General features: G+C 42.7%; 1 pseudogene; it reads right to left on the bottom strand.

Moving 5' to 3' along the window:
* Window positions 1–9,538: 9,538 nt before the first annotated feature.
* LOC117074173 lies at window positions 9,539–15,496 on the bottom strand (annotated as a pseudogene).
* Window positions 15,497–24,882: the final 9,386 nt, after the last annotated feature.

The raw sequence follows: 24,882 nt of genomic DNA, 5'->3' as shown, positions 1-24,882 counted from the left end.
ATTAAATATTGTATGTGTTTACAGTTGGGAATTTAAAATAATATATACACTGGTTGATAAAGGGAAGCTGCAGGACCAAGGTGAAGATTGATAGTCCAAATGCTTTTCTTTTTTGAGGTGTATATTTTTTCACACCATCTTAGATATAATTAGGTAGCTGCTGAAAGGAAAAGTGAATACAGAATTGACAGTATTGGAGATTTTTCCTCTGCATAGAGCCATCCAGATCTCTGTATCCTGTTTAGACTAAGTCTTAGGTGGGTTGGGAAGAGAGAAAATGAAGTAGGCAAAGAGAAAAGGACCCAAGATAGAGGTTTATATTCAGAAATTGCTTCCTATGGGAAAAAGTCTGGTGGTTGGGTCAGCTGACAGATTTCCCATTTAGTAGTCAAAAAATACAGAAATAGTTGAGGGACATACATTCATTTTGTTATTTTGAGCATTGGTAGGTCAGTATATCTACCTAATCTGTTTGGTAATTATAGGATATATCTGTATAAACCATTACCAATTTATCTGCTCTGTCTTATGCCATAATCTTAAAAAGAATTGAATGCTCTTGAATTTGAATTTGTATATTTAATAAAGTTATCCTTTTATATTTTTTATGTCAGAGTACTCATTTGAAAAATAGCATTTTTTTTTTTTTAATTGACCACTGGGAATATTTTTCTTTTGAGATGGGTGAATGATTATATTTCTTCAGCAAATAGGTAGCATGTTAATGAAACAGTCATGTTAACACATATTCAGAAATTAAAGAGAAAGAAAAATTTACCAAAAGGGTAGATAGGGAGACATTCTCTAAGAAAGTTTAAAATTCAGGGCTGTTGTTTTAACTTTCCATTAATGGCAAAGAACTTGATTGATCCTGAGGGGGAAGTAAAAGGGAGCTAGTGTTTTTAAAGATACCTAGTGTTACAAATTAGTTCTCGGGGAATTTCAGTCCCACTGAAGAATATTGCCTCAATTTTGGACAAATACTCCCAATGTGCTAAATCAGAATTGGCAGGGAGCTTCTATATGCATATTCTTTAGGTTTTTACGCCTTCTGAAGACCATTTTTAAATAATGGGAAGTGTTTCTAAAAGATTTGAATCAGGCAAAATAGTCATTTCTAGGGATGGACTAAGAAGGTAGTTAATGCCATTTCCTCTTAATCAGCTATTTTTCTCTGTCAGTTTTTAAAAATTCCTACTGCTCAGGCTCGGTAAAACTGTTAAGGGTATTTTCACTTAAAAAGCCTTAGACATTTAGAACTATTAATATAACAAGCTACAAGTATTGGTTTTTGAAACAGGCTAAGCTCTAGCATTTTTAATGAAACTTTTCCTTATAAGGAGATGATTGTAGTTGTCTTAATGACCTAAATAAAAATGTGGTTCAATAATGGTTATTCCAAGAATTAATCATAGTTTATTTCAAGATATGAAACAAGTCATCAAGTAAAACGTTCATCTTAACTGTTCCTGGCATCAGCATTTTAGGGACAAAATAGTGTTACAGATGTCGGGATATTGATTGCATAAAATGTTGAAACCCACAAAACTCATAGGCTTAAGTCTTAGTAATTTCTGTTGTTTATGTAATTTCAGCCCTGTACGTCACTGAAAAGTTATTTATCTTAACAAACTGGCCAAATTTGGCGGGTAATGCTGTCTGCCAGTATCAGCAGATGTATTGTTTCCGCCTACATTTGTGCATGTTGTCTGGTCTTTAAAGAACACCATCTAACACCAGACAGAAATGTCAACTGTTCAGATTTTTTCCTGTGTTTGAAGAACTGATGTTGCTGTTTCCTAATTTTGTCAAATTACGTGTCTGAACTGTCTCCCTTTCTTGAAAGGTAGATATTATCAAACATGTACCAGATAAGTAATCAGAAGTGGTTAATAATTGTGTCAAGTTACAGCACAGTGTTCAACAAAGTAACTACAGAGGTCAGTGCTAAGGCAAGTATTTAGTAAACAATGATGTTTTAGCTGTCTAAAAAGGCATGATCTTAGGAAAGTGATTGCAAATTAAAAGAAAATTTAAAAACTTAAGTTTGGAAAACAAAAGTAATTGCAACAGTTCAAGAGTTTATTCTGACCTGATTTTTTCCTCTGTAGAAGACAATGAACTAAAAAGACACAATTGTTCTCAATCTCTGTTTTGAGTGCTTTAAAAAATTAATATATGGAAGAGTTCAAAATGGGCAAAATAAAAACATTTGGAGAGCATACGCATAGCTTTTATAAAGCAAGAACGATGACTAGAAAACAGATGTAAATGGTTTAGCATTTCTATTTAAGCATAAACCATGTGCAAGATTACTCTTCCGAATTTAACACATCACGTGTTAGCCATTAGCTGATTCCATCTTAGACCCTACTGAAGCAACTCTTTAAGGAAAACAGGCTTAGCACTAGAAAACTTAACATATGAAGGAAAATAGGGAATAAATACTTCATAGATACACCTCTAGTTCTAGATTTAGAGAATGCCAGTGTTACTCCAGCAGGTAACCAAGAGGTTGAATCAAGGAATGGGGTTCTGACATCCTGCAGAAATTGAACACTGTCAGGTGTGGTACAAATCAGAAAATGAAAGATCCATTGATTTCCTTCTAATCATTTTCTGCCTATGTTCTCTATCCACATTCTATTGATGTGTTTTTATACATGTATTCAATTATGTATTTGCCCTTTGTGTAAATTCCTTCCATAACTTCTCTGAAGACTGTAGCACATGATCTAGAAATGACTTTAGCTAGGACAAGACCAAGAAAGTAAATAAGAAACAGATGATCTGTAGCCTCACGTTGTTATTTTAGCTCTGTCCTTAAGAAAAAGGAGCAGGGCCAGGGGAACCCAGCCACCTCCAAATCTCCCTAGACGCCCATCTTCATGCTTTTTTACCCGGTAGAAATTTATTTCTTCTGGCATGTTGCCGCTGTCTACACTCAAAGCTGTGATTTAGAAAAGCAAAAAACAGTCACACTGTGTATGTGTAAGTCATCTTTAGGCAAGTATTAGCAACGCATCTTTAAAATACACTTTTCCCCGCAGTTTGTGAAATGAATGCTTGGTGTTCTGTGAGTGTCCTTTCTGTCATTTTAATTTTTTATTTTGAAACTCCATAGGGAAATGGTCATACCACATGTGTACTCATCATAAAAAGGAACCTCACACGATCACTTTTGTGTTTAAAAAATTAATTTGCTTTCTTGACAAAAGCCAAAACCACTTTTAACAAGGGTGCCTATTTTCCTAAGTTTAGTACAATTTATTTGATCGAGAGTGACACCAAATGGTAAGAAAAATGAAATGCCTGATTCCTCTTAACATAATGTCTTCACAGTAGACCACCCCACTTCCCCATAAAATGTAATTTAAACGAAGCCAAGATTCTAATGCCATGCTTTAGATTCAGAGTGGCCCCAAAGGGGCCTATGGATTTTGTAATTGCCATTACCTGGAGTGCCTTTCCCTCCAATCTGTATATCCGAAATATATTCCTTATTAGACCAACAGAAATCCCACTTCCCTCTACAAAGCCTTCCCTGATCAGTCCAAATGATCATTTCTTTGATTCCCTATACACAGTTTATAAGCTTCTTGAAAGTAGAGACTACTATATATCCTCCCACATTTTCCATTGCTGTATTTAGAACTCGGGTACTCAGTCAAAACTTGGGGGTTGACCAGGAATCTGACACCTGGGGTTTTCCAAATTCCACCAGAATAATCCCATTCTAAGGACAGCTCCTGTCGTTCTTAAAACATCTAAAGGATTATACTGTTTTTCCCTTGGTCATCTGTCCTAAGGCTTCTCAGTCCTGTAACCCCCATCCCATCCATCTTAGCTCTAATTTCTCTCCACTCCAATTTGCTGGTGCTCCATTCCCATTGCTTTGACCTCAGTGAAGACAGAACAACTGGTGGACACTTAATCTCTAACAACTTTTTACAACCTTGTATAAGGTGGGTAAGCAAAAATTTTACAATTCTCTATTATAGTCATGTTTTTAGCTCCTACTGTGTACCAAGCACCATAACAATTTAAAAGATCAATTTAAGGTCTTGTATGTATAAAATACTGTGGGAAAGCATAATATACACATTTGATTATGCTTTGCCAATGCGATTCATCTTCATACACGTGGAACCCTATTCATATGGATTTTTCTTTTTTCTTTTTTTTTTTTTGAGAAGGAGTCTTGCTCTGTCACCCAGGCTGGAGTGCAGTGGCGTGATCTCCGTTGACAGCAAGCTCCGCCTCCTGGGATTAGGCCATTCTCCTGCCTCAGCCTCCTGAGTAGCTGGGACTACAGGCGCCCGCCACCTTGCCCGGCTAGTTTTTTGAATTTTTAGTAGAGACGGGGGTTTCACCGTGTTAACTAGGATGGTCTCGATCTCCGGACCTTGTGATCCGCCTGCCTCAGCCTCCCAAAGTACTGGGATTACAGGCTTGAGCCACCACGCCCGGCCTGCATCTGGATTTTTCTGAAACAGCTTCAATTCCAAAAACTCAGTGTGTTCTGAGAATGCCAATATTTCTGCATCCAAATTGCATTTTTAAGAATGTCTCTCTCAACTAGAAGTAGTATGAAATTGTTAGAAAGGCATTCCAGTTTTTTAGCTTTGAAAATATGTCCATTCTTAGGCCAGGCGTGGTGGCTCACGCCTGTAATCCCAGCACTTTGGGAGGCTGAGGCAGGCAGATCACAAGGTCAGGAGATGGAGACCATCCTGGCTAACACAGTGAAACCCCGTCTCTACTAAAAATACAAAAAATTAGCCAGGCGAGGTGGCGGGCGCCTGTAGTCCCAGCTACTCGGGAGGCTGAGGCAGGAGAATGGCGTGAACCCGGGAGGTGGAGCCTGTAGTGAGCCCAGATCTACCACTGCACTCCAGCCTGGGCGACAGAGCGAGACTCTGCCTCAAAAAAAAAAAGAAAAAAAAAATGTCCATTCTAATTATTGGAGGCTCTCTCTGCTTTGGGCACCAGCTGATGTGTATATTATTTAGTGAAATAGAGATTCTTCCGATGTCTTTTGAGAATGAAATGGGATCTTAAGCACTTTCATTGAAGTCTTAAATGTAAATGTATGGATGTCACAACTGGGCAACATTTTAATGCCTCCTTACCATTTGTTGATTCAGAAATAAATCCTGATGGGAAGCAGCATAACATAAAGGAGTCAGTCAAGACCAGCTTTTCCCTGTATTGTGAGCTGCAGTTTCCTCATCTGGAAATGGGGTTTATGTTGCCTACCTCATTGATTGGAGGAATGAGCGTATGCTCACTAAGTACAATGCTGACACAAGTACCTAATTGTTAACCTTCCCTCCTTCCTTTCTTTCCCCGGTTTCCTTTCATCTCCCCATACAGGGGAGCATTGTCTGAGAATATTCTTACATATTTCTTACTTAACCTGTTTTAGTACATAAGGGCTTTTAAACCACTGAGTGGAAAGTTGCTGTTATTTGAAATATTGTGAGCCTAACACTGTAGTAATGCTAATTTTCTGCAAATCACGATGTTCTCTCTGTCCATTAGATGGCAGGAGTTCCTTTGGGCATGTTCTGTGAGGAAGCTGCCCAAACATGTTTGGACTTGTGTATCAGTAAGGCTACTAAAAGAAAAAACAAAGTATACAAAATAAACTGGCTCTTATATAAGTAAAACAATTTTACCAGACAAAGGGAGAGCTAGTAATAATCTATTAACCCACTCATCTTTTCTAGTCACAAATTTCTTGTATTTTCTATTCCTTCTCTTCTGGGCTTTTGCATATCCTGTTTCCTCTGCCTGGAGCACTTCTCCACCACATCCCAGCTTCCTTTACCTAGCTAACTGCTCTTCATCCTTCAGGTCTCAGTTCAGCATCACCGCCATTAGGAAGACTTATTTTACCTCTCATTCTGAGTTGAGGATACCATATCCTTCCTCCACCCCATCCTGCTCATTGTATAGTACCCTGCTCATCATCTAGTAGTACCCTGCTCAAATGTTGCCTCCTCACACAGGCATCCCAGTTTACTCTTACTTAGTGTCTCTTTTTCTGGAATGTAGAATAGTGCTTGGGACAAGTAGACATTCCATCCTATGAGAAAAAATGACTTTGTTCCCTCAACACTTTGTAGCTTTCAGTCATTCCTGTTGTGGCACTTATAGCACTATGTGGTCGGTCCTCTATTCTATAACACCTACTAGATTGTGGGCACCGGGACGACAATAATCAGGTCTGTTTCATGCACCATTGCATCTCTAGTGCCTGGCACAGAATCAGGCCTAAATCAATATTTGCTGAAAAATTAGCACACATATACTATACGTATATGCACACAGTATAACTACAGTGAAGTGAACATTTGTTGTTTGTTTTTTGAGGAGGTCAGTGAAGCAGAGGAGGAGAAATGGTAGCAGGGACCTATACCAGGCTTCCTTTGCAACAGTAGCATCCATATTCAGAGTCAACCTGTTGGGCTTTTGATAGCAGTTACATCAAGTAGGTTTTTGCTTTTGTTTTGTTTCAAGACAGAGTCTTGCTCTGTTGCCCCGGCTGGAGTGCAATGGCGCATGATCTCCGCTCACTGCAACCTCTGCCTCCCAGGTTCAAGCAATTCTCCTGCCTCAGCCTCCCAAGTAGCTGGGATTACAGGTGCCCAGCACCATGCCCAGCTAATTTTTGTATTTTTAGTAGAGACAGGGTTTCGCCATGTTGGCCAGACTGGTCTTGAACTCCTGACCTCAGGTGATCCACCTGCCTCAGCATTCCAAAGTGCTGGGATTACAGGCATGAGCCACTGCACCTGGCCCACTGAGTAGGTTTTATGTTGACCTGAATTTTCAATGAGTGAATTTAGAATTAATGTCAAACTTGTAGGAAGTTGAACATGGCTTGCAGAGCAAGAATTTGGGAGGCCATAGAAGGTTTGAAGAGATAAAATAGATGTTTTTGAGCAGCCATCTGGTGACTAAACAGATACAGTGATATAAAAATATGCAACAGAATAACCTATATGGATTTAGATAGTCAGCTATAAGACATGGGCTGAAATAGAACAGTTAGAAAAATACTCAGATTTGAACACAAGAACGCTTCACAAGATGTGCTTTGGGTCTTGTTTGTTTGTTTGTGACAGAGTTTCACTCTTATCACCCAGGCTGGAGTGCAGTGGCACAATCTGGGCTCACTGCAACCTCTGCCTCCCAGGTTCAAGCGACTCTCCTGCCTCAGCCTCCCAAGTAGCTGGGATTACGGCACGCACCATCACACCCGGCTAATTTTTGCTCTGGGTCTTAGGTAGCAAATGATGTTCACATATGAGGCCTCCTCTGTGAAGATCCCAGGAAAAAAAGTAGAACATGGCTCCAGCCAGAGTCTCTCAGAGTCAAGAAGGGCCTAGGGGTACTTCCATTTGTTGGATCCCAATATTTTTTTTCTGTTTAAGACTGTGACATGGAAAAAATGTATGCTAAGCACAAAAGGGACATAAAATTGTATAGACAGTAGAATAATGACTATGTAAACACACCAAAAATCTATGCACAGAAATGTTTAGGGGAACATTTAACACCAAAAGATTAACAGTGGTGGCATTTGGGTGGCAAACTGATTCTAAAATTTCCAAATTTTCCTTAATAAGTAGTAATTATAATTGCAACGGGAAATAATTTTTTTTAACTACCCCTCTGGCTGAGCAGTGCAGTGTCGCTATCAAATACACATCAGTGGTTTTGGCCCTGACTCCTAAGAGGATGGCAAACGCCGCTGTCCCACTCCCCAACTACCCCCAAGAGAGCTTGAGCACCTCTGGCTCCGCTGAGAGAACCTTTGCAGTCCCAGCCCTCAGAATCTCTCCTCTTATTCTGCCTTATCCCCCCACCACATCATCTCCACTCACTTTCAGCTATATCTTTCCCCTTTCCTTCTGAACTCAGGAGGCAGGTTTGCAACCGCAGGACCCACAAATAGAGGCCACGAGGTGACATGTTTTCAAAGAACATGGTGCCTCCGTTTGGGACACATAGGAACTCAAATACAAATCATTTTCCTGCTGCTGGGTAAGTCATGCTTGGTGGCTGCTCTGGTTGCAGATATGTGCGTTATATAGCCTTTCCTGTTAACCTGCGGTTCCAAGCACTCTCTCTTAACAATGATTCCTATCATGAATTTTCTACCCTGAAAAGCCAGGGGTGGGTACTAACAATTAAGATCATTTGGTTTCTAAAAGTCCATCCTCTCTGGGAAAGCAGAGTCATACAGTGGGTGGCATCCTGCAGATTCTAGTCTACATTTGGGAAAGGTATATACCTCTTGCACTTTCAGTTTAAGGTACAAGTCAAAAAGTAACTGCTTTAAAAAAAAAAAAAGCGCTAGCAATTCACAGCCTATTCCTGCCGCTGAACAGAAGTTGTGATGCCTTGATTTACTCCCTAGCAGCTATGTAGTCTTGAGCAAGTCATAACCTTACTGTGCCTCAGTTTCTGGATCTGCAAGGAGTGTTGCCTGCATAAATGTTGGTTTCGGAACTTAGTAAAATGACATACCACTCCCTCTGCTCTGAGAGGAGCATCAGCCAGCTGCAGCTCATCTCACTCAGGCCGGGCCTGACTAGAGCCCCTTCTTCCTCCAAGAGAAAGCAAGGAAAAGCAGGAAGCAAGCAGACATACCAGGTCAACGGGAGTGATCTATCATTGGCAACGAGGCCTCAAACAAACTGAAAAGGCTCTGGCTCCAGCACCCTATCCCCAAATGCCACAAGCCTTACACAGAAGCCATGCAAGAGTGACTATCACACATACACACACATACAGGCACAGAGTACCACGAAGCCAAAAGGGGATAACACTGCAGAGAGGAACCCAAAGTGCAGCTTGAGCAACACGGGGAGTCATCCCAAGACCCTCACTTAGCTGCCATGGAAACAGCAAACACTATAAGCTTTGCTTCATTCGGTCTTCCAAAATGAAAACATTAAGAGGGAAGACTCACTAACACTTGTGGCAAACACTGTTAGCAAGGATGCAATCTGTCTCTTGGGCTGCAGGACTCTATCTGCTTCAGCTGAACTCTCAGAAACTACAGATGAGAGCAATACATGCATACTCTCACACATGTATGCATATCTGTATGCACACAGATGTATTTAAACGAAGGTGCATGCACTGTGCTAAAACACAAACAACAGAAATCAAAGGTCATATGTAAAAAGGCTAAATATTACATAACACAGGCCTAGAACCAGCTTTTGGTCGGGAGCTGGGGAAAGGGGTGGTATCATCTAAAGACTATGTACACAATTTGTGGTAGGCAGGGAAAGCATCAGTGTAAACAACTCAGACTCACTTCACAATACTAGCCCACAGCAAAGTGTGATATAGCTCATGTACAAAAATAGACTCCCACCTTGCTTCTGTACAAACCCGAGAACTGTGAGTTTGTCTTGCTGACAGGGCACGGCACCAGGCTGCTGCTAAACCTTCCAGCCCCAGGAACTCACCCGCTACCCTCCGCTTTCCCTCCCTTTCAGGCTCCTTTCCCACCCAACACCTACAGCCTGAGGCCTGCCCGACCGCCAGCCTCACACAACTAACTGCAGTGACTAACTGCACGGCTTCCTGCAAGCAAGGTCCTTCTGTATTTGTCCCTTTCTCTGACCCCAAGATACAAGAAAACATTTCTGTAAATGTTTGGCACCTAAGAAACATGATGGTTGTGGATAATGCCACAAGTACACAGGGAGACCCAGTAACAAGACATGCAGGGTGAGGGCAAGGGGCACTGAGCTGCCCGAGCATTTCAAAACCAGGACTGTGGCTTCCCATACATTTAGCGGGGTAGGAGAAGGGATGTGCAGAACTGAAGACTTCGCCGGCTCCTCAGCAGCATGTACATTCAAACTAAGATGCTTGAGAGCCTCACTATACCAACTCGTGAGTCTGGTCGCTCCTCTAGCAGAGCTTGGTGCAGTGACAGATAGAAAAGCCGAGTTCCGATTGAGTCTGCTGCACCAAGAGTCCTTTTGAAGACGCTCAGCAAAATAATTATTTTCTTTTGAGCAGATACACAGCACATCCATGGGAAGGCCATGTAAAAGGATGTTCTCCAGCATAGTCAAATAATCCCAGTTCCACAACTATCTCAGATCCCTCTGAGTTTCTTCCTGCTGGCGGCCCTCACTGTACAGAAATAGCCAAGCAGCATCAGGGTCAGTCCTCAATGGTGGGCAATCAGAAGGCCATGTTGGAACACATGCTGGCAAAAGTCATGAACTTCGGGTTGAATTGCAAACAGGTAATTGGGCCTGTTTACCATCCAACACAGCTACTTTTAAAATACCACTCTCTCCATTCCTGACGTGGATCTTGCCATCCTCTGAACCAATCATCATAAACTGAGAGTCCGCAGTAAATGAAGCCTCCAGTGGGACAGCTTTGCTGCTGGCATAACCCCCAAACATGTGTGTCACCACTCCTTTGAACGCACCAGTGAGACGAATGAAGCTGCAGTTGGTGGAAATGAGGATGAGCTTGCCATCGTTGTTGATTTTAAGTCCTGTCCACTCCCAAGTTCGATCATACTGCATCTTAAAGGGAGCAAATGGCCCCTTATCAAAAGAACAAAGGTCATAAAGTTTGGCCATTGCAGAGTTGATGCCAGCAGCAAAAATGAACGCTTCTGGATCAAAACAACAAATTGGCTTCCCTTTTATATGCATGAGGCCCTGGCAGTTAGGAGACCGGAGATCTCAGAGTCAAATGCTCTTATCAAGAGACACAGAAATAAAAGTGTCATCCACAGGTGACATAGACAAGAGCACTATCCTTTTATTATGTCCGATACAAGTAAAGTCAGATACTTTCTTTGTTGTCATGCAAGGACAAGTAACAAATAGTATCATCTATTTTGTTAGAGCTTTAAACAACTGTGTTTGCCACAGGAGTGTATCTGATGAGGCCACGCCGTATTTCTTACTGAAGAGGGTTTTGGTTTGCCCTCCTGGCAGTCACAGAGCACAAAGGAGTCGTCGTCGCTGCTCGAGGTGATCACCTCGCTGTTGGGGCTGAAATCAAAGCAGTTAATCTTGTCCGAGTTTTCGCAGAACACGTTGGCAACGCCGAAGCTCCGCAGCCGCACGCGGTCGGTCAGCTTCCTGGCGGCGGCTGGGGAAGGCGGCGGCGAGCAGGCGGGCTGCCGAAGGGCCAACCTGGGAGAGGCGGGCGCCGCGCCGGCGACTAGGGGGAAGTCGGTTAACAGTTGGGCCGCCTCCTCCTCTTCCTCCTGCTTGGATGACGGTCTTCCGCCTGGACTGTGGAGCCTCACCGGCTGACCGTTCGTCCTCGCAGCCACCCCACGGGCAACCCGCTCATTGTGTCTGCCATCTTTGGGCGACAGGCAGAAGTCGAGCGGGTCCCAGTGTTTTTTTGTTGTTTTTTTTTTTAAGTATTTTTTTTAGAGACAGGGTCTTGCTATGTTGCCCAGGCTGGATTCAAACTCCTGGGCTCCAGTGATCCCCCTGCCTCCGCCTCCCTAGTACCTGAGATTACAGGTACATGCCACCATGCCCAACTCTGTTATTTTTTTCAAAATGACAAAGCAGGTTTTTGAAAATGATAGTTTTTGAATATTTTCATCCCTCTGCCTTACCCTCCCTAGTACCTGGGATTACAGGTACATGCCACCATACCCAGCTCCGTTATTTTTTTAAAATGACAGGCCGGGCGCGGTGGCTCACACCTGTAATCCCAACACTTTGGGAGGCTGAGGCAGGCGGATCACAAGGTCAGGAGTTCGAGACAACCTGGCCAACATGGTAAAACCCCGTCTCTACTAAAAATACAAAAATTAGCCAGGCTTGGTGGCAGGCGCCTGTAATCCCAGCTACTCCAGAGGCTGAGACAGGAGAATCGCTTGAAATCGGAAGGCAGAGGTTGCAGTGAGCCAAGATCGGGCCACTGCATTCCAGCCTGAGCAACAAGAGCAAAACTCTGTCTCAAAAAAAAAGACAAAACAGGTTTTTGAAAATGATAGTTTTAAAATATTTTCATTTAACAAATTAATACCTTTAACACATACATAATTTACAATGAATTTAGGTATTAAGTTGAGCCACATGAAATTGTTGATATTCAATCTTTTTTTAACCTAGAAAATCAATAATGTCATGTAGTTCAACCTAATACAACCTCATTTTGAGATAAATGTTAGAAGTCTATATTTGAGACCCTGCCTTTAGTGACTATGAGGCCCTAGCTAAGTGCACTGCTGCCCATCCCAACTGTCTCAATATTGATTATAGCCTTAAGGCTGAGGGCATCCCACCTGTGTGTGTGAATATTCAACCTCTAAACAAAAGGGGTCTAAGCCCTCTGACCAAGCAGTGGAGACTGAATACTGGGCTAAAAGAAAACTAAAATCTAGAATTATAAATTCTAGACAAGCCTATAGTATATATTAAGGACAAGGAGATGTCTGATACATCTTTGTAAGTTTTTCCAAGTACAAATGCTGGAGGCTTCTCTGTTCCTAAGTTCCCAAGAAGAAAATGCAGCAGTACCTGATGCCTAGTGGGCCTACAGAAATATTAACTAACTGGCTCATTTTCTCCTTCACTCAACTGATTTTCTCCTCACTCTCTACTGCTAAAGATGAGACAGGTTCTGTTTTACTCATTCTCCCCAACTTCACCAGTGAAAACAGTGTTAAACAACTCCAGGGTCTTTCCTTTCCCTTTTGCTCTGCTCTCAAACATACACCATCCTCCCTCCTTAATTTCCTTGTCCACTTGCTTCTCCAGCCTTCCCTTTCGCTACATCCTTTTTGCCTCTGCCTCCTCCTGTGCCCCTGGTAACCACTGGGTAGTCAATGAAGAAGCCAGTGTATTCCCCTACCGCCACATCATATCCTAAGCTCATCTTCCCTGACCTTGAGAGGGCATGAGGTGCATCTTGGTGCTCTCAATAAACCAAAGTTGTTTTAATAAGCCCAGTGAGACTAAGATGTTTAAATTCTTCTTTTCACTCTCATCACCGCAATGTGAGATGGATCCAGATATGTTGCAACAGCATAGCCTTGGGCCAGCAGCTCTTGAGTTATAAAATGTTGCAGCAAACTCTCCTTGCATAGCAATGTTATCACCCAAGAACTTCCTTTTTTCCTTCCCAGATACCATGTTTATACAATCCATCCAAGCAGGAGCTTAGCAGTGGCACGTGAGTCCACTGAACCTAATGCTTCCCTAATTGCACAATTAAGAGGTGGCAGACATTTGAATTGGCAGCTGGACTGCAGTAGGTGGAAATAAGAACACTGTGTTCCTTTGCATGTGAAGTCACGTATAGTTTTTCCAGCATATGATGAAGTTGCAATAAGAAGGAAAATCTGGACTTTAGCTTTTTGGTTTTCCTTTGGATATAAATTTTAGAGAATCTCTCCATGCTGTAAAGTCTTGTAGCACTTCATATCTGTCGTGGAGCATCATTCCCTTTATCCTGCCTCTCAGTGTCATGATTTGTATGCCTGTCTTACCTTTGAGCAGCTGTCAGGTCTTACCAGTTTTCACATTCCACCCTCATCCCTTTATCCACCCAATGTCTAGCATAAGTCCTTTGAATGCACAGAGTTAGCATTCAGTGACTATTTATTGAACTATTAAAGTTGCTTTGCTTTGGAGCTGTTTTTATCTAACCCTTCCACTGCTCCATTTTATTTAGAAGAACTTAGGATTTAATATATTAGAAAGATGGCTGTAAGGGATTCAAATTGTCAGGTCTCAATGGTTGCATTTTCTTTGGGAAACTCTTAATACAAAGGAGTGGTCCCCAGTGGTCACATCAGTGTTCTGAGACTCTACCTTGTCTCCCAAACACATCCTACCATAGTTGATTGATTCAGGGGATATACGTAACAGGATGGGTCCCTTGTCACTTCCAGATATTTAAAAGCTTAAGGGAGTGGGCTTGAGCTGAGTTCTAGTCAAGACTTGGATCCTGAGGGAAGATTCAAAGGCTTATCACTAGAGCTGCCCTTGTTCCCACTTCACCTGAGATCTGGTCTTTCTGCTCCTCCTTAAATCCTTTGAGCTGCCCCAGCATCCTTCTGGAAAATCCCTTTTGTTCTCAAGTTGACTAAGATCTGTTTCTGTTGCATACCCTCAGTTGACCTAAGCCAATAGAATGATTGGAAGGGGCACAAAGAAAGCCTGCTGGGCTTCGAGCCTGATGCCGCCTTCAACTTGCTGTGTGATATAGTATAAGTCACAAACCAATCTGAACCTCACACTCTCATCTTTAAGTCTATATTAGCACCAGAGATTCAAGACAATGCCAGCAAGAATCTATTGAAAGATGGATAGAATTGTAAGATGCAGACGTGGCAGAGAAAGTTTATTGTGGGAACAAGGGACGGCACAGGAAAAGACATGGGCATAGGAAAGCAGGGGCCTGTTTGGGAAGCAGAAGGAGCCCCTCTGGAGCATAGGGTTTCTTGTTTTAAAACGTAGTTAATTGTTTTATTATTATTGTTTAGGTCTAGCAAGGCCAGCAGACTAGATGACTGCTATCAAAAAGATAGTTATACTCACAGATGCCAAGGAGCAGACATGCCACACCACAGGGGCCCACTCAGGGAAGCACCAGAGTCCATCAGGAGGCAGAAGGAAAGGAGAAAACATGAGCAAGAGCCTTTATGGTGGTTTCCAAGGGAAAGAATGGGCAAGGCAGATTAAGCAGATTAAGGATTGACTAATTTGAATAATTGCAACTAGTTCAGGGGCATAGGGACTACTCCTAGTTGTCTGATAACTGGCCCTGGAGTGATTAGGGCAGGGGATTATAGTCCTAAGTATGACAGCCTAATAGAGAAGGTATTTGCAGGTGTGGGCTCTGGATTGGGTGGTTTGCCTTTGAAAGGTATGCTCAAGGGCAAGTTGTTTATGGTCTCTAGGAATTGGCTAGCCCTGGAAGGGGCAGCGACTCCAGGGTCTGCAAGGCCCCAGATGTCAAAGCATTAAAATACAAAAAATAAATAATATGGTTAATACATCCCTGTAGCAGGACTAGAAGGAGGAAATGGAAGCTGAGTCTAGATCATAAGGGACCACAGATGTTAAACTAAGGAGTTTGGTTTTCATTCTGCAAATAATGTTCTGCACTCCCTGAAGGATTCTGAGCAGAGGAATAATACAAGAACTGTATATTAGGAATACTACTCTGGTGTCTTTGGACAGGATGGGGTAGCTTTAAGGGCCAGATCAACAGATCCCAGTGAATACTGGATGTGGGGTTGAGGGAAAGATAGGAATAAAACCAACTTCAATATTTCAAACGTTTGTAACTGTAGGATAGTGCTACTATTAACAGATGCATGTGTCTGAGAAGACATCTCCAGCAGGAAACTGAAGAGGTAAGTGGGCAGAAATGATGAGTTGTGCTTCAGAGATGTTGATGCGACCATGTCCAACAGGAGTTCTCGTATAGTGTTGCTTGTGTGATTATCTGGCATTGTACGTGTCTCAACTCCCCAAACTGTCAGAAGAACCTCAAAGGACTTGTATCTTATTGTCTTTGTCCCTCCCTCATACCTAGTGCAGTGCCTCATTCCTCTGGTCCTTGTCAAGTTCCTTCACAAGGCTAGCACAGGCTATTTCTCAGGGGGCGCATCTACCAGAATTTGTCCACATGAAAGAGGAACCACTCTGGGCATTCTGAGTGCCAGGCTGGGGTCTAAAGATGTCATGAGTTTACATACTCAGGACATGGATGAGACTTAACTCTAGTGAGCCATGGTTTCCTCATACTAAATAAAACCCTTTCTGAATGTTCTCTAAGATCTTTTCCAGTGCTAAAATTCTGTAAATAATTTCTGAGATTTTGTAATGCTAGAAAGGTGCCTAGAGCTACCTAGCAGATCAAGGAAATTGACTACCCTTGTTTTGTCAATATCAAGTTTAGGCAACCTCTTTCATCTTGACTCTTACTAAACCTTGTTGACCTAAGAAACAATTAATTCTAAAGGTATTAAAGTCTCTCTATTCTTTCCCCATCCTCTTAACCTTGTTCTTTCCTTATGTCCAACACAAGGAACCCCCACCAAGTTGGTTATCTATTGGGGCGAGTAGGTCCCAATTTATGCTTCAAACACAACAGGCAGATGTCAATCACTGAACCAATTCAGGACTTCTTTGGAGTATCCTAATTATACTACAAGAACGTGGATATGAGTGGGCCATAAATGGCAAAGAAACATGCATGCAAAATGTAAAGTGGCATGAAGAAGAAAACAGTCAGGAGAAGGAAGGGGGAAAGGAAGTCACAGTTACTAAGGGTCTTCCATACATGGCCCTCTACTAGATTTCCTGGGTCCTCTTGTTAACCACTCCCATGGTGCTTTGAACTTCAGTTTTAACATCATCAGTGTTGTAAATACATTCAATATCTCTCTTCCTGTTAGAATGTATGCTCCATGGAGACAGAGACTATACAATGTCTGTCTTATTTACGTCTCTATTCTGGTTCCTCTTGGAGTTCCAGGCAAATGGTGGTGGCTGGGTATTACATGAATAATTGAATAAACACATTTAATCCTACAGTGCTGCAAAAAGTAATAATATAACAATATCACAGTTTGCAGAAGTTGAGGCTCAGAGGGATATAGTGACTTGCCTGTGGTCACATGACTAGAAAGTTGAAAAATCAGAAGACTGAAAGTGGGTACCTGAAGCCAGACTCCTTCGATTCCCCTGCAAGACCCTCATGAAAACTCTCCCATGCAGTGTCACAGTCACGTTCTATGTTTGTTCTTTGTAACAGAAATGGGCCACAGCTAACTTAAGCAAAACAGTTTAATGGATGATATCAGGGGTTCACAGAATGGAAGAACAGTTAAGAAACTGGGGCAGAGCTGAGATTTCAGGAGCAGGAGTAAGTAAAGGTTGAATGAGGTCCCTGGAATCAGGTCTTCTCCAACAGGTTTTTTCCATTCTTTCTCTTCACTCAGCTCAATTCAGAGTCCAGGAGAGAGAAATTAATAGGCTAAAGGAGGGCAGAATGCCTTATTGACAACCCTACCAAGACTGTATGTAATGGGGAAGAAGAAATTCCCCCCAAATAATACAAGTGATCTCACCAGAAAAAGGTGGGAGTGTGTGCTAGGCATCCAAAAAAATAGCGGTGACCACTACAAACTGCTACATGGAGACTTCCAGCATCCTGAACCAGAAATAAGTCCCCCTGTCAAGCTGCTGCTTTCCCTGTCCACCTCTAGGAGGTGTTCACGGAGGATGGAGGGATAAATGGGGATCTATCACAGTGCCATCCTTGAATGCCAGCAGGGCTTCTCCTTAGAAGTTTCTAAAGTGTTGAAGAAAGTGAGAACTCACTTGTCTCCCATCCAACACCCACCCTCCCCCCAGCTGACCTGATGAGGCTGTTTTTTTGTTGTTGCTTCTGTTTTTGTTCACACCTTCCTGTGGGATCATTTCAAACCCCTATTTCCTGATGACCCAACATCCTTCTGCAATCAACTAGCAGGGGGTGAAGCCTGCCAAAACCTCAGGTAGCAGCTCTGTTGGGCACCGTTTTCAGCAACATCCTGTGTTCACAACTTTCCAGCTCAGCTCTAAATGCCAATTTTGGTTTGTGAAAATTTCCATGGCCCCCTGCTAAGCTACTCTTCTCATATCCCAGTTCACAGGTACAGAGATGTTGGCCTCTCATGCTGGGCCCCAGCCACCACCCTGTCCTCTGTGCCATCATTACCTTATACCCGGCATTTTTTATGTTGGTAATACGCTCTGACTTCTGAAGCATCCCAACAACCCCTTTTGTGAGGGGGACATATCTAGGAACCCCTAGATATGGAACCCTTTTATAGTCACACGGTGTAATGGTGGCAGAACCAGTACTGGAAACCAAGGTTTTTGGCCATGGTCCCAGCCTTTTTCACTAATAAGGCCGCTTATTCAGTTCAGTGAGAGGCTTATAATTCTTCTACAACATACCCAGAGAATCACAATTCTTCAGTTACAACAAAGCTCTGAATTTTCTGTAGAAGTAATTGGTTTCAGAACTTTCCCTCACATCCCATACATTACTTCAATATACGTTATTTTTATATTTTTAATTAATATTTTTTCTTTTTTTCTTAGAGACAAGGTCTTGCTCTGTCACCCAGGCTGGAGTGCAGTGGCCCAATCATAGTTCACTGCAGCCTCAAACTCCTGTCTTCAACTGACCCTCCCACCTCAGCATCCCAAATAGCTGGAACTATAGGTGCCACCATGCCTGGCTAATTTTTTATTTTTTCTAGAGTCAGGGTCTTGCTACGTGGCCCAAGCTGGTCTTCAATTCCTGGCCTCAAGCAATCCTCCTACCTAGGTCTCCCAAAGTGCTGGGATTACAGACATGAGCTACTGCACCCGGCCAATATACATATTATTTTTAGTGGTACAACTACCTTGAGATTTACCATTAGCCTCATTCCAGAGGGAAAAACTGAGGCTTAAAGAGGGTAATTTGTCTCAAGTTCATATAGTTAGTAAGTAGTAGAACCAAGATTCAAACCTAGCATGCTGGTTCCAGAGCTCCTATGTTTTTTCATTGCACTTAAAATCATTACTATCTTGCATAGGTGTTTTCCGTCCTCCTATAACCACACACACACACACACACACACACACACACACACACCTCACCCTCTCCCCAAGGACCTATCTAGCAGTCTGTCATTTGTTTTAACAGCTTTCTTGACGTATAGTTTACATACCATAAAATTTACCTATTATAAGGGTACAGTTTGATTTTAAGTAAATTTATACACTTGTACAATAATCACAATTACAATAATAATTCAACTTTAGAATACTTCTATATTTTGCCTTTTCTAGAAATTTCACATAAATGAAATTATACAAAACATTTTTTATCTCTGACTTTTTCTACTTAACATGTTTTTGAAATTCATCCATATTGTTGCATGTATCAGCAGTTCATTCCTTTTTATTGCCAAGTAGTAGTCCATTGTGTGAATATACCACATGTCCACAGCTAATGGACATTTGGATTATTTCCAGCTTGGGCTAGTATGTATAACATGGCTATGAACATTTGCATATAAGTCTTTGTGTGAATCTGTGCCTTCATTTCTCTTGGGTAGATACTTAGGAGTTTAATTGCTGGGTCATATAATAAATATATGTTTAACATTTTGAGAAACTTCCAAACAATTATCTAAATTAGCTATACCATTCTATGGTTTCAATTTTGCCACATCCTTGCTGACACTTGATATTGTCAGTGGATATTAATAGTTCATTATAGTTTTAATTTGAATTTCTCTAATGAGTAATGATGTTGAACATCTTTTTATATGCTTATTGACCTTTCATATGTCTGCTTGAGTGCAATATCTATTCAAATCTTGCTTATTAAAAAAAATCAGTTTGTCTTACTGAATTATTTATATTTTCTGAATATAAATACCTTATCAGGTATATGATTTGCAAATATTTTATTCAAGTCTGTGACTTGTCTTTCCATTTTCTCAGTGGTATCTTCTGAAAAAACAAAAGTTTTAAATTTTGATAAAGTTGAATTTATTACTTTTTTTAAGAATCATGTTTTTGGTATCATGTCTAAGAAACCTTTGCCCTAATCCATGTTTCTCCTATGATTTCTTCTAGGAATTTTATAGTTTAACTCTTACATTTAAGCTGTGATTCATTTTTAGTTAATTTTTGCATATGGTTGTTGTGAGGTAAGAATGTAATTTTTTTTTTTTTTTGCACAGGAATATCCACTGCTCCAGCATCATTTATTGATGACTATTGAATTTGACAACCTTGTCAAAAATCAATAGACCATAAATGTAAGAGTTTATTTCTGGAATCTACTCTGTTCTATTGATGTATATGCCTATCTTTAAGTCAATACCACACATTTTGATCACTGTAGCTTTATTTTTTAAATCCTCCAACTTTGTTCTTTTTCAAAGTTGTTTTGATTTCTCTAGGTCCTTTGCATTTGCATATAAATTTTAGTATCAGCTTGTCAAGTCCTACAAAAAACAATCTATTTTGATATGAGTTGAGCTGAAACTATAGTTTAACTTGGGGACAACTGCTATCTTAACAACATTGAATCTTCCGATCCATGAACATTGTGTGTCTCTCCATTTGTTTAGATCTTTTTAAATTTTTCTCAAAAATGTTTTGAGGTTTTCAGTATATAGATCTTCCACTTCTTTTGTTAAAATTATTCCTAACTATTTTATTCTTTTTATGCTATTATGAGTGGAATTGTTTTCTTAACTTCATTTTGGACTGTTTGTTATAGTGTATCCTGCAACTTAGTTTGCTTATTCATTCTAGTAGATTTTTATAGATTTCTTAAGCTTTTCTACATACAAAATCATGCCACCTGTATTAAGGACAGTTTTACTTCTTCCTGCTTCAGTCTGCATGTCTTTAATGTCTGTTCTTGCCCTTTTGCACTGGCTAGGATCTCCTGTATAAAGCTAAATAGAAATAGTGAGAGCAAACATTCTTGACTTTTTCTGCTCTGTCCTTTGCTCTGTTTTCAAAGGGAAGCCTGATGCCTCTTGCAGAGAAGGAGAAGGTAAAGCTTTTCTGCTTCTTTAGGGGGTCTCTTCAGTATCTCCTCCTGCTTTCTTGCTTAAAAGACTTATGAAACTCATAAGATACCATCTCTCTCTCTCTCTCTCTGAGGTCCATCTGGAGCAGCCTCATCCTCAGCACCAGAGTTTTAGTACCTCGGAGGAGTAGCACTTGCTTTTTGGCCCTTCCATGGGGATTCAGTGAGAAGGAATTAAACATTAACTAAAACGTTTGGAACTCCGATGAAAGATCTTCCCAAACCCCAAAAGGAGCTGAGAATGAGTCTCAGGAGAAAACCCTGACAACCGAGACCTTCCCAGGCACTGTGGGGTTCTGCAATTAGCCCCCATCTCTACACTCCAGCTGCCTGTGCTCTCTTTTCTCCCATGCTCTTCAGAGCACCTGCTACACTCCAAACAGGCGAATCCCTCTAAAACCCCATAAACCCACCGTGCTCATCTCCCGGGCTTTGGCTATGCTGCCCCTTCCCTCCTGGAATGCCTTCCCACTTTCCTCTGCTTGTCCATATCTTGCCCGTCATTCAGCACCTAACTCCAGTTCTTCCTCTTCCACAAAGCTTTTCCTGATCATTCTGGCCCTAAGAGATACCTCTACAGCTGTACTCTGACTGCCACCCAATTTAGCACATGATCACAGCGGGTTTGTACATGTAATTAGTATAGGTTTTCCCTGGCTATTTGGATGTAAGAAACTTCGCATTTATTTGTTCTACATTATGATCTCTGGCTTGGCGCTAGCCACGAACACAATGAGAAATCTAGTATCAGCCACTAACAGGGACGCCCCCTCCTTTCTGAGGTTCCTGCAGTGGCTGTTGGGGCTGGCCTTTCTTTCAGCACACTATTATCACTGACAGGTTATTCACTCTCTATGCCCCAAAGCCCATTAGGTAGGCAGTGCCGCTATGCTGAACCCAGTGCGACTTCTCAGCAAATCCTTGTTGACAAACTGACATAGGCTGTGCTGAGTCCCCCTCCTACTACCCTCCCAGGACCTGTTCTTTGTACCTCTCGGCACCGCGCAGTTTTCCAGCGCTCGTCGACTCCTCGCAGGGCCGGGCAGTAGCCATCCCGGATTGCCTAGCCTTGCCCCTTCGTGATCATGGAAGTGGGCGGGGAGCGTGGTGAGCTGGTGTGGCTGGAGCGAGAGAACCCCGAGGCCCGGAGCGGAAGTCAGCGCCCCCATGCGGCGTCCCTGACGGTCCCGGCCTTCCCCTTCCGGGGTCTGCCCGCCCTGAGGCCTCGGGCAACCTCATCCACGGCCCTGGAGCCCATCATGTCCCACGGTTCACTTTTTTCCGCCTGGAGACTGCATGCCTGTCTTTCCGCTTTGCCAGTTTCCTTCGCACGCGGAGGGGCCCTGAATTACAGAAGTCGCTTTTCTCCAGTCAGTTCAAGCCAGCCTGGCCGAGTCCTTCATTCTCCTTTGTCAACGAGGCAAAGACTCAGTTGTTCACCCAACTCTGTCTTGTGGGGGCGGGGGGTGGGGGGTGGGCAGCCCTTTCCCTGCCCTTCCCTTCTCTCTCAGAAGCCCCAAGTGTGCCTTTCTCCGACCCTGCTCTGAGCTCATGGAAAATCTGCTTCGGTCGCAGATCTCGAGTAGTTGGCCTCCCCTCGTTTCTGTCTTTCGCTTCTGCCCACGTGGGGCCACTTTGGTATAGGTGGGAATGAAGCCGGGGAGGGAGGAGTAGGTCGGAACAGTTTGCAGCTGGCAGCTCGCTGACTGGGTGTTACTTTACTGCTGAGCAGAAATGACCGCCGTGGCGCTCCCGGGGAGGCCTCTATAGCTCGAGGCATGATGTGTCATGGACCCATCGAGTGCTGGCCCCGTGCAGGAGGACAGGACGCCGTCTGGTCGCTGCCCTGGGCGCTCAACATCGGAGCTGTCAGAGGAGAGTGCCCTGTGAGTGCCTGACAAATGGAGGTATTTCTTTCCAGGATTTACAACCCGATGTATTTTCAGGGAGGACCTTCCTAGGTACCTCCACTTCTCAGTCCCTCAACTCAACAGCCTCCATCCATTTCCACGAATCCGCTGGATTTGCTCTTGCAAAACACGGTGTGGAATTGACTTCTAACTAGAAGCTTTTCTTTTCCAACCCAATCCACTGCAATTCTTCTGTTTTCAGCACTCTGGGGTTCTGTTTGATGTGTGTGTGTGTGTTTAGCTCCGGCTTTGAAAGAATCTGAAATCTTATCCTTTCATTTCAAATCCCCTAAAGCCAGAGAGTGCATCTTTCCCTGTCCCACACAGTGCCTAGTTCAGTTCTTGTCCCACAGTATATTAACCAACTGCCACAAAGCCTCATGTATGCCACACAACTAAACACCAGGACGTCTGAAGGAAAACCTCTAGAGTGGCCCTTTGGAGCAGGAAGAGCTGCTACACTCCCAATGCCCTCTGAGAACTGCCAGGTCCCATGATGCCTTCTCTTGTGTGTAGACTGAGATGTTTTCATTAAGGGTAACACAGTGATTTTTCTGTTTGTGTTCCCTTAATCAAAAAACAAAAAAACAAAGATTTGGTGGGAAAGGCAGATGGAAGTTCTTGAAGGGGGCTACTTCAGAGCAGGTCTTTCTGAGCCCCCTTGAGGCACACCGTGTGTGTGTATGTGTGTGTGTCTGGGACCCCAGAGTCAATCCAGATGATGCTTATATAGTTACATTTGAGAACCAGTAGGTAGGTAGATCTTTGCTACTCTAGTCCTCAGGCAAACAGCATCAGTCTCACCTGGGCGATTTTAAGAAATGCAGAATCTCAGCACCCAGCCAGACCTACTGAATAGGAGTCTGCATTTTAACAAAATCTCTAGGTGATTGGTATATACACGAAAGTGTAAGAATCACTGCTTTATTAATGACTGCTCTGGGACACAACCTTAAACTTGGGCAACCTGGACCTATGGTCACCCATCCTATCAGGGAGACAGATGATAGGTAGTGGGCTAGGGAGAGGGTGAGAGGAAATCTGAGCAGCCACAGATCTCAGGTCCTCTCCCTCCCAAACTGGGCCCTGATTTAGAAATATGATCTCAAGAGCCTATCTTTCTGTCCCCAGTTTTCACTGTAGACAACTTTCTAATAATTGAACTGTCTGTTCTGCCTGTTAGTTGCCTTTGTCATTATCATAATCATTAGTGGTTGCTGGAAGTGGGGCAGGGTGTGTTTAGGCAAGCAGGAGGGAGTGTTAATGAGCTCATGGGTCTGATGTGATGAGGAGATTCCCGGTGCCTATCACAGCCCTGTGCTTTTATCGCATGCTCACCTACACACCCTCCCCCCTGAAGAGGTTTCCCCCGCCCCCCTGCCCAGTAACTTACTTACTATGAATGTTCCGTTTCTATATCCTGTTTCTGCTTTTACTAGTTCTTGATATTTTGACTTTGCATCCTGTTCCAGACCCTTAGCCTGCTCCCTAGCCTCTAATCTGACTCTTCCATTAACTGTCAAACCTTCAACAGATAATTCTTTTAGCATCAGCTCTGCACACCAGTAAGTGCTGAAGATTCAAGGTGGACCCAAGACACAATCCCTGGCTCATGGGGTTTACAGCATTGTGTGGACATCCATTATTCACTTAGTCCTCACTGCTCCAGGGACTGCACTAAATGCTTCACTTATATGATCTCACTTTTCTCAGTCATAACTGTCAGGTTGTCCCCACTTCATAGATGAAGAAGCCATGGCTCAAAGACGTAAATAGTTTTCCCAGGGTCATAGCTAATTGGTGGGACAGGCAGGAGGATTTAAGCCTAAGTCTGATTGCCTCAAAAATGTCTGAAACCACTCTATAAAAGATTGTTCTTCATCACTGTATCTCCCATGCCCAGGACAGTGCCTGGTATGTATCACACAATCAACATTTGTGGAAGGAAGAAAGGATATTGTTTTGAACCATCTCTTGGGCTCCACCCTTCAACCACAGAGCCACCTCAAACCCAGCCCTGAGGTTTCTCAACACCTCTGGGCACCACATCTTCCTGCCTCACAGACCCCTCAGCCCCCACCCTACATCTGAGGCCCTCCCTAATTTATCCCTGCCTCTTAGGGGCAGCCAGCCAGACCAAGAAACGCTTCTTCATCTTGTCTTTGTATAATACATATAAAGTTTATCCAAGCTTTCTACCTAGAAAACACACACACACGTCCTGAAGCTTTATAATTTACACACCAGTAATAAGAATGTTGAAGGAATTTAAGTAGATGGATGTGGCACAACCTCAGCTCTCCTGATGTTTTACAGACTGCCACACTAT

Source organism: Trachypithecus francoisi, unplaced genomic scaffold, assembly GCF_009764315.1.
Source record: "Trachypithecus francoisi isolate TF-2019V2 unplaced genomic scaffold, Tfra_2.0 Lachesis_group5, whole genome shotgun sequence".
In the NCBI taxonomy this organism is placed as follows: Eukaryota; Metazoa; Chordata; class Mammalia; order Primates; family Cercopithecidae; genus Trachypithecus; species Trachypithecus francoisi.
Note: the sequence above shows the minus strand (reverse complement) of the source record. Positions and strands in the feature narration are given on the sequence as shown.